General features: G+C 39.0%; 1 long non-coding RNA gene across 3 annotated transcripts in view; it reads left to right on the plus strand.

The window, feature by feature from the left end:
• Positions 1 to 12374, plus strand: part of LOC118566677 — a 151020-nt gene that overhangs the window by 92689 nt on the left and 45957 nt on the right. Inside the window, exon 3 of one of the 3 annotated variants that reach the window (XR_004933204.1) lies at positions 10249 to 10307. The exons of 1 other annotated variant lie outside the window; for it this stretch is intronic. This is a non-coding gene — a long non-coding RNA (uncharacterized LOC118566677). The remainder of the gene's footprint in view (positions 1 to 10248; positions 10308 to 12374) is intronic. One more of the 3 variants, XR_004933205.1, reaches the window with a different exon arrangement.

The raw sequence follows: 12374 nt of genomic DNA on the forward strand, positions 1-12374 counted from the left end.
GCATGAATCCAGCTGTGTGGTACCGAAGCACACAGCATCACAGTTCCAAGAAACCAGCCCATTGTCCTGTTCTGGCCAGGCTGACCGTGTGCGTGCGCATGTGTGCTTCTGCTAATATAATCAGGTTCCTCTAGCAGCACCTGCGCTCCTCTGCCTCTACACAACCAACCCATACCCACTGCACCTGTTACCTTGCCATGGTGTAATCAACTTCATTCCAGTCATCTGTTTCCCGGCCTTCGTATACTAGGCAGTCAGCTGGTGCCAGATTATTGAAAGCCGTTCATTAACAGATGTCCAGTGTTCTGTGTCTGCCTTGCCTGATCCTAATCAATTTCTCATTTGTGGGTTCCCTTGTCTTGCTTTGCTCAGATTGCTCAGACCTGGACTGTTTCCTGACCTCAATTATTGTCAAGCACATTGAATCCGCCAGCCAACATTTCCTTTTTGTTTCATGTCTCTCGAACCTGTTTCCACCCTCTGCCTACCTGCAATGTCATCTCCTGCAGTGAGCTGTCAGCTCTCGTCATAACCAGACTCCTGTAAAGGTTTTTCCTGCCAGCACCAGGACATTATTATTTTTAATAAATCTTTTTAAAGGCAACACCATATCTGGCTTGAATATCGGGTCCTCAGTTTATCTGGTCTGGAATAGCTGCCCATGGCTCTGGTGGTACAGGCTGAAAACGACTAATGACATAACCGTTCAGGGAAACATTATACTGGTGCTGGCTCTGCTTTAGCTAATGAGCTTAATGATCTGAACAGTTTGAGGCTGACGTAATGACTGCCCTCCCCCCCCCGGCTCTAGCATCTTATGAAGTTTATTTGTTAGATATGTCATGTGGAAGGTATACCTCCATCTCCAAGTCCACAGACTCCCTACAGCTAACCTGCCATGATCCTGAAATCTTCTTTACAGCTACTCTTGAGAACACACTGGCAACAAGTATCATCTTATGATTTTGGAATGACCTGAGTGTTGCATCAGATTGACTACCACAACTACAGGATATTTTCATCAAAACAGTAAGAAGAGAGCTGTCAAAATCATTTGTCCTTCTCACAAAAGTCTTCAGCATCAATCCATTGAGGGGGTAGACGTCAGCTTGCCTGACTCACCAAGCCAGACAATGACTTGTATAAGGTCAAGCTGACTTTGCGGGTTAATGGGTGATGTGTTGATGACATAAGGTTTGTATGTCGCTTAGGATTTAACAACAATAACAAGACTCAGAAAATAACAGTACAAGGAAACTTCCAATATATATTTGATGAGTAGTCCTCATGTTGATGGCCGCACCCAAAGCTCCTATCATTCTGCGCTACCGGCATACTTTCTGAGAAAACTCCCATCTGTGTGGGATTCAATTTGTGATTTATGAATGGCCAGAGGTAACTCAGAGATGACTCTCCTTCATTAGTCCATGACAGAATTCTTTTATGAAAGAGGTTATTATAAATCCCTCACACCCCTGCAACTGAATCTTCCAACTCCTGCACTTGGACAAAATGCTCTAGTCCAGGGGTGTCAAACTAATTTCTATATGGGGTCACTTTGGCGTCCTGAAGTCATTAAAAGGGCCGGTTGCATGTGTATAGATGATACTTTTCATTTCATAATTTCATTCCAGTTCACATAGAAGTATAAAAAAATGCACAGTAACATAAAAGTAGCATCTTAGGCTCAGTTTATACAGTTTATCTGCAAAAAAAAGTTGATATTGGGGTGAGTTACACTTTTTGTTCTGCATCACTTTTTGTCCTTTTGGACATTTCTGGGTTGTTTTAATGTGTTGTGGGTAAACTGACATCTTGTGGCAGGATTCTTTTACTGCACAGTTAAAAATAAATAAACATTCACTACAGGAGGCACAGTTTTAGCCACTTTATACACTTTAAAAGGATATATGCCTCTACTTTATGACATGATATGCCTCTTTTTTTGGCTCCTGAGGGCCGGATAATTTACCTTGACGGGCCGGATTCGGCCCACGGGCCTTGAGTTTGACACCTGTGCTCTAGTCAGTAAACCAGCAGTGAAAGAACCTAGAAGAGCTTCTGTCTTCAGGTTCTAAGGCTTCTTAATCATAAACAGCCACTAGCAGAAATAAATATGTTATTCACTTCATAGTGTGTAGCATCGTGTGAACAATAGGTGTGTAATGATATATGGAGATCCATGATACACAATATTTGATTATTTGGATTAAGACAAGATTTTAGCAATATCTTTGGGAAAACTAAAATCCCAATTTTACATTTTTAAGTTTATTTCTATTCATTTTTATAGTTTGTACTTGTTTAATGTGGCCCTAATAAAATAATAAATAAACAAAAAACAACAAGCAAAAAAGAAAAAGAAAAAACAAAACAAGCAAACATTAAATATGCTCCTTTTTGAAGCATATTTAATGTTATTTAATTTAGATTTAAGCATTTCAGGTTTAATGATTTTAATTATTTTAGAAGTTGAATCATAATTATGGTGTAGTTAGTGACAGTGAGCCAGTAAATGTAGGCTCACAACTTATCTGTACCTTGTCTGTCACCCCATCACCATGTATTTTATTCTGTCAAGTCCGCAAAGTGCTGATTTAAAACAAAATGTTTTTTGCTAGCTCCACAAAAAGTCTTCTTTTATTTCCTCTGTCAACACAGCAGAACTCAAAAACTTCCTATTTGGCTTCAGAGTAAGACTCTTAAGCATGGATATTGGGTGTTGCGTGAAGATTCCAGGAGTCATCTAGATACATTTTCTTCAGCAGACACTAGCACTGTGGCTGACAACCACTTCAGTGCTTCACTTTACAAAGAAAACCGTATTTAGTGAATAGCTAAATAAGGGTGAATAAACATTTATTTCAGTCATGGAAAATTTATATATATATATATATAACTTTTCCAAGTTATATATATATAACTTTTGAGTTATTTACACTTTCAGAAAAAAGTGGACTATAAGCTTTCCAATAAAGTCAAAGTTGTGGAAAACAAATAAAACTTCAAAAAATATATGACCTTTTGAATACTGGCTCTCTGCAAAGAGGATAAGGGAGAAAACAAGCCTAAAAGTTTCTTTAGAATCATCCACAGCCAGGGGGGTGTTAACAAAAGCTGTTGATTTGAATTACTTTGCATACCTTGCAGTAACACCTCCCACCCCTTCAATGCCTGTCAATAGAGGGCCCAACTCAACTCACAGCGCTATTTTGTTCAAGTAAAGATAAATACAGCTCTACATTACAATATTTGTGTTAGATTTGTGAATTGAGCAAACATCTTCAGCGGTCCAAAAAAATTACAACAAAGTTAATGGTACAACAAAGACACACACATACAAAAAAAAAAAACAAAGTAAAAAAAAATTTATGTCAAACAGTTTAAGTTTTTTACCTCTGTTTTTGTGTTTCCAAGTTGCATCAAGCACAATGTTATTGTTGTTTTGTTTTTTTAAAGGAACTTTTCAAAAAGCGTTTTATGGGGACTTCTTAAGATAAAATTTCTCATTGCCTTTCAATAAAAATAATCTCATGGAGCAATTTTCCAGGTTTAGCATCATTCAATCATAGAAAAGAAGAGATTGTGCATTTCTAGCTCAAGACCAGAATTAAGGGGTTTGTGATGTGCGTGGCTGCCTATTATGCAAGAATGAATAGAGATGTTCACACCTATACAGTATGTTTTTTGTACTATTGAGCTAAGCCTGCGGTTGAAACAGGAGATCTATATATGTTTTTTTTAAGTCTTGTGTTATATTAAAAACACTTTACAAAATAATCTGCCACTTAAATCATGTTTGGATATAAAAAAAAAGTTCTGCCACTTTCTTTCCGTGGCTAAATAATCCATCCATCCATCCTCAGGAGAAAGGTTGCGGTTCAGACTCTGTCCTAACCTCACAAATGCACCATAGTCTAGCATTCTTCGTCTTCCTCATTTTCGGTTAACGCCAGCTGAAAACTAGGAATGCTCTCTATCCGCAGATGCTATTCTTTATGTTGATTTCTCCTGACACAGAATTGAAGATACTCCAGTGTCCTGGTAAAAATGTTCCCACAGCTCAGCGCTGTACAGCGGCGGTTAGGTTATTGCACAATCCGTTAACAATAATTCTCGCTCTTCTGGGAAACATGAATATTTTCCAAAGTTATACAGTCGTTTCGTCAGTTTGTTCCATTTTAGCCCTCTTTGTACAGAATATGAAATGAGTCTGTGTCCTGGTCACATGTGGAGCGCTGAGCAAGCCGCAGTTTTGCTCTTGGAGATCCGTTCAGGTCGGTCCATCTTTTTCACAAGTCACAGAAACTCAGTTTCTCTTTCAAACAGAGTTAAGTACATGGATAAGTAGCCACCTGCTCTCTTGAAGCACGGAGCCTATTGGCCAACACGGGTTAACAAAAGTGTGCTTGCGTGCAGACATACAAAGGCAACATGCAAATGAGCCGCGACTTTCTACACCCCTATATTTTTAAACACTGTTTACCATTTTAAAACCTTAAAAACAGTAATTTAAAGCATTGAGGGGTTACTTCATAACTTCAACTAGCATATGTTGCAATAAAATTAAAATGACTATTTTCTCACAAACTGAAGGTCTTTCACATTTTCCTCAGTCTGTGGTCTGCCGACTTGGTCATATTTTTACTGGGGCGGGTAACAAATGGTTTACTTCCAATCACTCCGCAGATTTCAGTTTCTCGGGGGGAGTATTGTATTGGAACAATATAAAAAGTTTTTTTTTATTTCCAGAAACATCATATTAATGCTGAAAAAATAGTGGAAAACACTGTTGAATTTAGAGGGTAACTCACCACCAAATCAGTTATTGGTAAGCCGTTTTAACATTTAATCAGTAAGATTGACTATCTGGAATTACCATTATAGATATATATAACGTAATTTTAACTATGACTAGTATGCATTTTGATTCATACTAGATATAGCTAGGGTCATTCTGACTAGTCAAAACTAAATTACAGATATCTATGATAACCACACATGAATGGCAAAATAGTTTGAAACTTATTAGGCAAAACTGAATTACAGATAGAGTTTTGACAAGTCAAAATTTAATAACAGATATTTTGAATAAGAGTTTTGCCAAATATGCAGATATCAGTAGTTAATATTCATTTTAGTTAATAAATGTTTATCGTCTTGCCATAGCACTGTCTCACAGGCAGACAGCTGCTGCTCTGTCCTTAACCCCACCTGCAGTCAGAGTAAAGAGAGAGCTGAGAGGGGATCAACCACAATTGGTTTCCACATTGGAAATTAATCATGCATGCACAAATCTGTCAGTGATTCCACCTGGATTACAAAGCAGGTAATAAATATGATAATATATAGTTGGACCAATCATGTCCTCCACTGCCTCGGCAGCACCGGCTTTGGGCGTTGCTTGGTTGGAGCCTTGAGCCAGTGGCTCAAACTGATAAGGCTCTGGCCCACTGGGCTCCACAAAAGACTCCTTCAGCTAGTGGTGTCCTGATCAGACCAGATACCAGCATCGAGTACTCAAACTCGTACTTGTAAAAGCAACCCGATATACCAATTTTTGTCTTGATTTTCCTCCTGGGCTGGGTTACGCTGCAACTCAAAGCCTAGATACCACTCTATACCAGGCAGTGGTATAGAGTGACACCAAGAGGTTGTTTGCTGACCCTCCAAAAGAAAAAGAAGAGAAAATAACTGAAGCTCTAACTGAATTAATTCTCAGTGGTCAATGATACTGTTAAGTTATTTGTGAAGTAAGAATTTATTAAGTACTCAGTATCGGTACTTGGAATCAGCAAGTGTCTAAATTTACATACTCTTACTTGAACACCTAAGGTGTGTGTATGTGTGTGTGTGTGTGTGTGTGTGTCGAGGGGGGGGGGGATCCTCCATCTAAAAAAACTAAACCATGGTAGCTACCAGCGTAACTCTGCTTACTCTCCATGATTCATTCTGGCAAATCAAGCTCGCTGCTGCTTCCCTCCCATCCTGAACACAGCCCCTTTCCCTCCCTTTCCTTCATATCGCTGCCGACTTTGATGGAATTCAATGTGGCGAGATTATGCTTTTACATGGGGTTGAGTTACACTATAACATAGTCCAGCACATAGCCAATAAACTGTGCTGGATTGACCTGCAAATTGGCTGGGGTCAGGCCAGAGGCAACAATACAGATGAGCCAAAGGTCGCTATTAAATCAACCATGTCAACCATAGAGACCGTATCAACATTAGAGTACATTATCTCAAGTTATAGCTATACATATAATAGACAGATGTATCGAGTTTCAGTACTAACCTATTTACATTACTAGTCATGTACCTCAGTGTCCATTAAATAGCTGAACTGTCGTGTTTTACAACTAATAATTACAATGGGACATTAAAAGGTGTGTTGGAACTTCAGATAGGCAAATTGATACAACATTTGATCTTTTATATATCTGAGTTTAAAAGTTGTTTGAAATGAGTCGAAGGAGGTGCTTCTACTCCATTTGACATAGTCTCATCTGTTGTCTGTTTTTGCCGTTGGTCTCTGTCTGAGTGTCTGTCTGCAGTCTGTCTCTCTGTGTCTGTCAGCCCTGACTTTCCCTTTCGGTCCTCCAGCCGTCACCCAAACTATGCAGCCAATCAGTCAGTGGAGGAACGCTGGGCAAACTGCCAGGCACCATGGGCGCCAGTTGGGTAGTCCATCAGCAGCATTAAAGGCATGTTATCCACCCGAATATATCCGTCTGGCTTAGCGTACTGATTCCCTGTCCAAGCCCCCCATGCATGCCCCTGTAATCACTCAGGAGCTGTTTGTAAAGAGCAAAGAGTTCCTCTCTTCCCTTATCAGCAGCACACCAGGGCATCCACCTTGCTATTTTTGGACTCCTTGAACATACGCTAATAAATGAGAAGGATGATGGGGAAAAATACATTGTCATATGCAGCCAAATTGCCTTGTTGGTCAGGTCACTGTCTTTGAAGAGACTGAGATAAAACTGAGAAGAGATGAGCAGCAGCTTGCTTTCTTCCACTCCCAAAGAATACGAAGATCATGGCCCGCTTGTGTAGTATAAAATAGATAAAAGAAGCTTAAACAAATTGATTTCTTTTCTGCTATACTTAGCCCGATACTGTACTTGGCTCTTTCTTTTGTTTGCAGCTAAAAATAGTGCTGCAAATGTTTTAATACTGACTATACTGACCGTGTATTGTCTTCTATCCTTATTATATCTGTTTTGAATGCCATCTCTTTCAGGTCATTCCATGACTGAGAATCTTCACCAGCATACATCTCTTTCAGGGTTACATCAAAAATAAAAAATAAAATTTTTAGCTAATGTAAAACATTAGCTAAAAAAATATTAAAATGGAATTTTTCCATCTGGGTCCTGAGGTTGCACTTCCCTGTATGTTACAAATGTTTTAATGTCTTAGCACACCCGTTGTTAATTATTTGGTCATCAACAGCATCAAACTGAATATGATTACTTACTAAGGAAATTTTGAATTTTGAATTGATCTGACATTAGGTTAGTACAAGGGCTGCACAGTGGCGCAGTGGGTAGCGCTGTTGCCTTGCAGCAAGAAGGTCCTGGGTTCGAGTACACCCCTGAGTCTTTCTGCATGGAGTTTGCATGTTCTCCCTGTGCATGCGTGGGTTCTCTCCGGGTACTCCAGCTTCCTCCCACAGTCCAAAAACATGACTGTTAGGTTAATTGGCTTCTCCAAATTGTCCTTAGGTGTGAGAATGGTTGTTTGTCCTGTTTGTCTCTCTGTGTTGCCCTGCGACAGACTGGCGACCTGTCCAGGGTGTACCCTGCCTCTCGCCCAGTGAACGCTGGAGATAGGCACCAGCAACCCCTGTGACCCCATGAGGGATTAAGCGGTTTGGAAAATGGATGGATAGGTTGGTACAACGTTAAGTAGCTTCTGATGTAGTTAAGCTACTTTTAACACATTTGTGTAACTTAGCTTGCTATATTTCTATAGGTGGTAGCTTTTGTGTAGTTAATTTATTGTTGAGTAACTGATAGCTTAGCTCACTACACTGGACAAGTAGCTTGTCCAACACTGGTGATACATCAATGGAGTCTGCAAAGGAATATGTGTGTCGGTCCTACTATAAGGGATAATACTGAGTCCTTTGGATGCTGGTATTATTGTGCTATTTGACCTGTTCAATTTGTGAATTTATATTATCAACAGAAACTAGTATTAGGAATTATACATCATTTATTGGCATTATCTTTCAACAGTTTAGCAAGTTAATTCAGTTTACAGTCTTCACCAATGATTTGTTAGGTCACATTTCAATTGAGTATCTATAGGGTGAACAGGCCCCATTTCTATTGAAGAAAAATACTTTTACCCATAACTGAACATGACAAAAAGCATACATGGTGAAAGCTAATTGAATTGTTTTTCCCACTCAGCGTATTTAGCCCCCTCATTCAGGTAAGCATTTTAGCTGTCGGCAGTTCCCCATGTTAATGACACTGGAACCTTAATGATGAACTTGACGATTTGGTCAAAAACACGGGTTGGAAAAAAGAGCAGGAACTATTTGCTCTTTGACTTGTGATGGTTGTATGGTGCCATTATGGATGGAAGCTGAACAAGCCATTGTGAAAGACTTCTTTCAGTTTTGTTCAACCTGTTGAAGCAGTGAAATGATGACTAGCACTGAACAGTCACTGAAGGTCAAGGGCAGCACCAGCCACACTTACTGTACAGACACCCTAGAAAGAAGCTGTAAAAAGTCTTTATTCAGTCCTTTGTTGCAGCAGTGTAATCTCACATTGAACGTTATAGAAAATACAACCTTTGACTTGAGTTAAAAAATTCGATGTTCACAAATTACTTTTTAAAAAGTTAAATTAATGTTGCCACTCATACTGCTGCTAACTTATTGGAAACATGTAAGATTGTCCTTACTCTAACACCCCTTTTGTTAACAGGACAACAGTTAGTCTTCTACTATAACATTCTTCAGCTCATCCCACAGGTTATCTGTATGTTTTAGGGTTAGGGATTGAGATGGCTATGGAAGAAGGTAAATTTTGTGCACAATGAACCATTCTGTATTCATTTGACCACATGTGTTAAACCATTATCCTCCTAAAAGCCTTGTTGAATAGCCTTATTTCCTTCTGACACCAGGATGCAATATCAGGAAAGACAAGGTGGTGCAGTGGCTGGTGATGTTGCCTCTCACTTTGAACATCCTGGCTTCAAATCCTGGCCTTGGCTATTTCTGCATGCAGTTTGCATGTCCTCCCTGTGAATGTGTGGGGTCTTCCCAGGTGCTCAGTCCAAAGACATTACCTTTTGGTCAATTAGTTACTCTAATGTGCCTCTCATCATCAGTGTTCATGTTTGCATAGTTGCTTGTAATGTCTGTCTGTGTTACCCTGTGATGGATTAGTGACCTGTCTGGGGTAGCTACACCCTGGACAGATCTTACCCAATGGTTGCTGGACATAGGGATGGTGTTTCAGGATGCAATGCACTCTGAAGGCACATTTTACCTATGAGACGTGGCATGTATTTTTCACTAAAGTTTCTTCTTGTTGGCTGTTTTTCTTATTTTATTTTTTCTTTACTTTGCAACTAAGTACATGAATGCCTGAAAACCGTGAAACATTTCTCAAAAATCAAGTATTTAGTCTTTCTATCTCCACAGATGTCTGTAGGCATCAGTAACTTAATGTTTATTACAGTTAAAGTTTCCTGAACATATTAATGTTGTAGCCTATTTTAAAATGAGTCAGTTATGATACAGGAAAAAAAGAAAAAGGTTCCTCTAGATGATGAAACTGTTCCTTTTCATTGTTGTGAAGTTAAAGAAAATTATGTGTTTTTGGTTGTGCAATCCTGGTATGTGGCAACATGCAAATCGAAGGACACAAGGTTGAGTTTTAGCTATTATGCTTCAGTTTTCATAAAACTACAAAACTTTGTTAGGTGAGTTAGGTTCATCTGAAAGTTTTAAAAAATAAAATCACAACAAAGCATTTAATTTCAAGTTTTATTTGTTTTTTATCACCGAAGTAGCATTTTAATATTCTTCCTGGTGTATTCATTTGACAGTTTCACCACCTGAATCTTTGGATGAAGAATTTATATTATTTGAATGCAGTGAAACTTGATTCAATCTCAATACATTTAGTGGAATACGATCACATATATAAAATAATGCACTTGAACACAATACTGCATGTCATAACAATGACCCTCTCCTCTTTACTTTTGTTTACAGCAGTTGTTCAGAAGAATTCAACTTCTGAAGTCTGAGGACCTGTAAATGGCATGATCAAGGTAGATAACCTGCTTCACAATGTGGTGTTTGTAGGTCTCACTGGAAATTGATTGCTTGGCTTTGAGCAATTCACTTTTTTGTTTGTCAAAGTACAATTTAAACAGAGACTGAAAAAAAAGTGTTGAAGACTATTGTTAGCCATCATGGCTTTACTGATACAGTACTATTCGAAAGCACAAATCAGTGAGAAATTATCCAAACTCATATCACCAGTTTTTGTGTTATTTGGCTTTGTTAGCAACATCATGGTGACTTCATGTCACGCTGAAACATGTCCATGAATTTTATGACTATTTAGATGTTTTTCATTTCTCCAATCATATAACACCAAAAAATGTCAAATGCAGGTAACTAGGGTGTTAAGTTGTTCACTGGCGGTTTGACTCATCCATCCACATCCATTTTTCGTCACGCTTGTCCCTTGTGGGGTCATGAGGTGTTGCTGGTGTCTATCTCCAGCTGTTAGTGGGTGAGAGGCGGGGAACACCCTGGACAGGTCGCCAGTCCATCACAGGGCAGCACAGAGACACACAGGACAGACAACCATTCACACTAACACCTAAGGAGAATTCAGGGAGGCCAATTAACCTACGTTTGACTCATACTTGTCACAAAATAATTTCAACCTGGATGTCTTTGTCATTTTATTGTGTGCATGTTTAATGCCATCCATAGCAGCTTATCAGTATATGGACATAGCTGCCACTCAGTATTTCAGCGTTGCACATGCTGCTAAAGGCAAAAACATATTGGGAGGACCCGGGGTCATTTGACACACGTCAGTTCTTGCTAGCAAAATACACAGGATGACTGAAGTATGTCAAGTAGGGCTGGGCAAGTTAACGTGTTAATTTCGCGTTAATTCATTAGACTATTAACGGCGATATTTATTTTATCGCGCATTAACGCATGTTGCTCACATGCTTTCAGTCAGTGTCAGTCAGCAGGCACTATCCCGCTCCCCCTCCCCTCTCGTACATGGCTCAGCGGCGCCAGCCAATCAGCACGCAGGCTCAGTCTGGCCCACCCACTGAGCTCTCACACAAATTTAACAAAGAAACAGCTGAGAGAGACCGCAGCAGCGAAAAAACATGAACAGAGGAAGTAGCACCGTTTGGCTTTATTTTAATACCGTAAATTAAATCAAGCTGTATGTTTTGTAAAAAGCCGGTTCATTTCAGTGGAAACACAACAAATTTATCTAAGCACGTGAAAAAACATGAAAACGTCGAGCCCCAGAAACGGAGAGAGGAGACGAAACTTCTCTCAATGCCCCGACAGACCCACAGACAGACGTCTCTGACTGAGGCGTTTCAGTCTTCCAGGGAACATCCAGGTAGATCAGTGGATGGATGGATGGATGGATGGATGGATGGATGGATGGATGGATGGATGGATGGATGGATGTTACTGGAGCCCACACATAACATGTAATTAAGACCTTGAAAGAACCCAGTACATATATTAAAAAGTGTTATTTAAGATAAGATAACATTAGCTAATCCTTTTTTTATCCCACGACGGGGAAATTTATAGGATTAAAGCAACAGGCAGGTGCACACAACACAGACAAAATTATATAAGGATTGAAATATATAAGAGGTGGATTAGCGAAAAAACACTGAACATAACATTATTATTATTATTATTATTATTATTATTATTATTATTATTATTATTATTATTATTATTATTATTTAATTGTAATAATAAAATAAAAACCACAAAACCCAAAAGGTCAACAGTTTCATGATACATCAAGCTTAGGGAGTGGCTAATATACAGCAGGTCAAAAAAGGCCATATTTTGGCTGCAGTGCTTGCTGTTCTCTTATGAAGAAAAGATCAACTAGTGCACTAAATTCAATAGATGGGTTGAAAATATCCAGTATAAAATAAGTGCTACAAATGTTACAACACTTTTGTTCATATGGCAGCAGAACATTAAAATAAAAGTGCTCTTTACACTACTTTTGAATTCATTCTTGGAGTTTGTAAATACAATGCGATTAATCGCGATTAATCAGGGCGATTAATCAGGGCGATTAATCGCGATTAAATATTTTA

Source organism: Fundulus heteroclitus, chromosome 18 (genome assembly GCF_011125445.2).
Source record: "Fundulus heteroclitus isolate FHET01 chromosome 18, MU-UCD_Fhet_4.1, whole genome shotgun sequence".
Taxonomy (NCBI): domain Eukaryota; kingdom Metazoa; phylum Chordata; class Actinopteri; order Cyprinodontiformes; family Fundulidae; genus Fundulus; species Fundulus heteroclitus.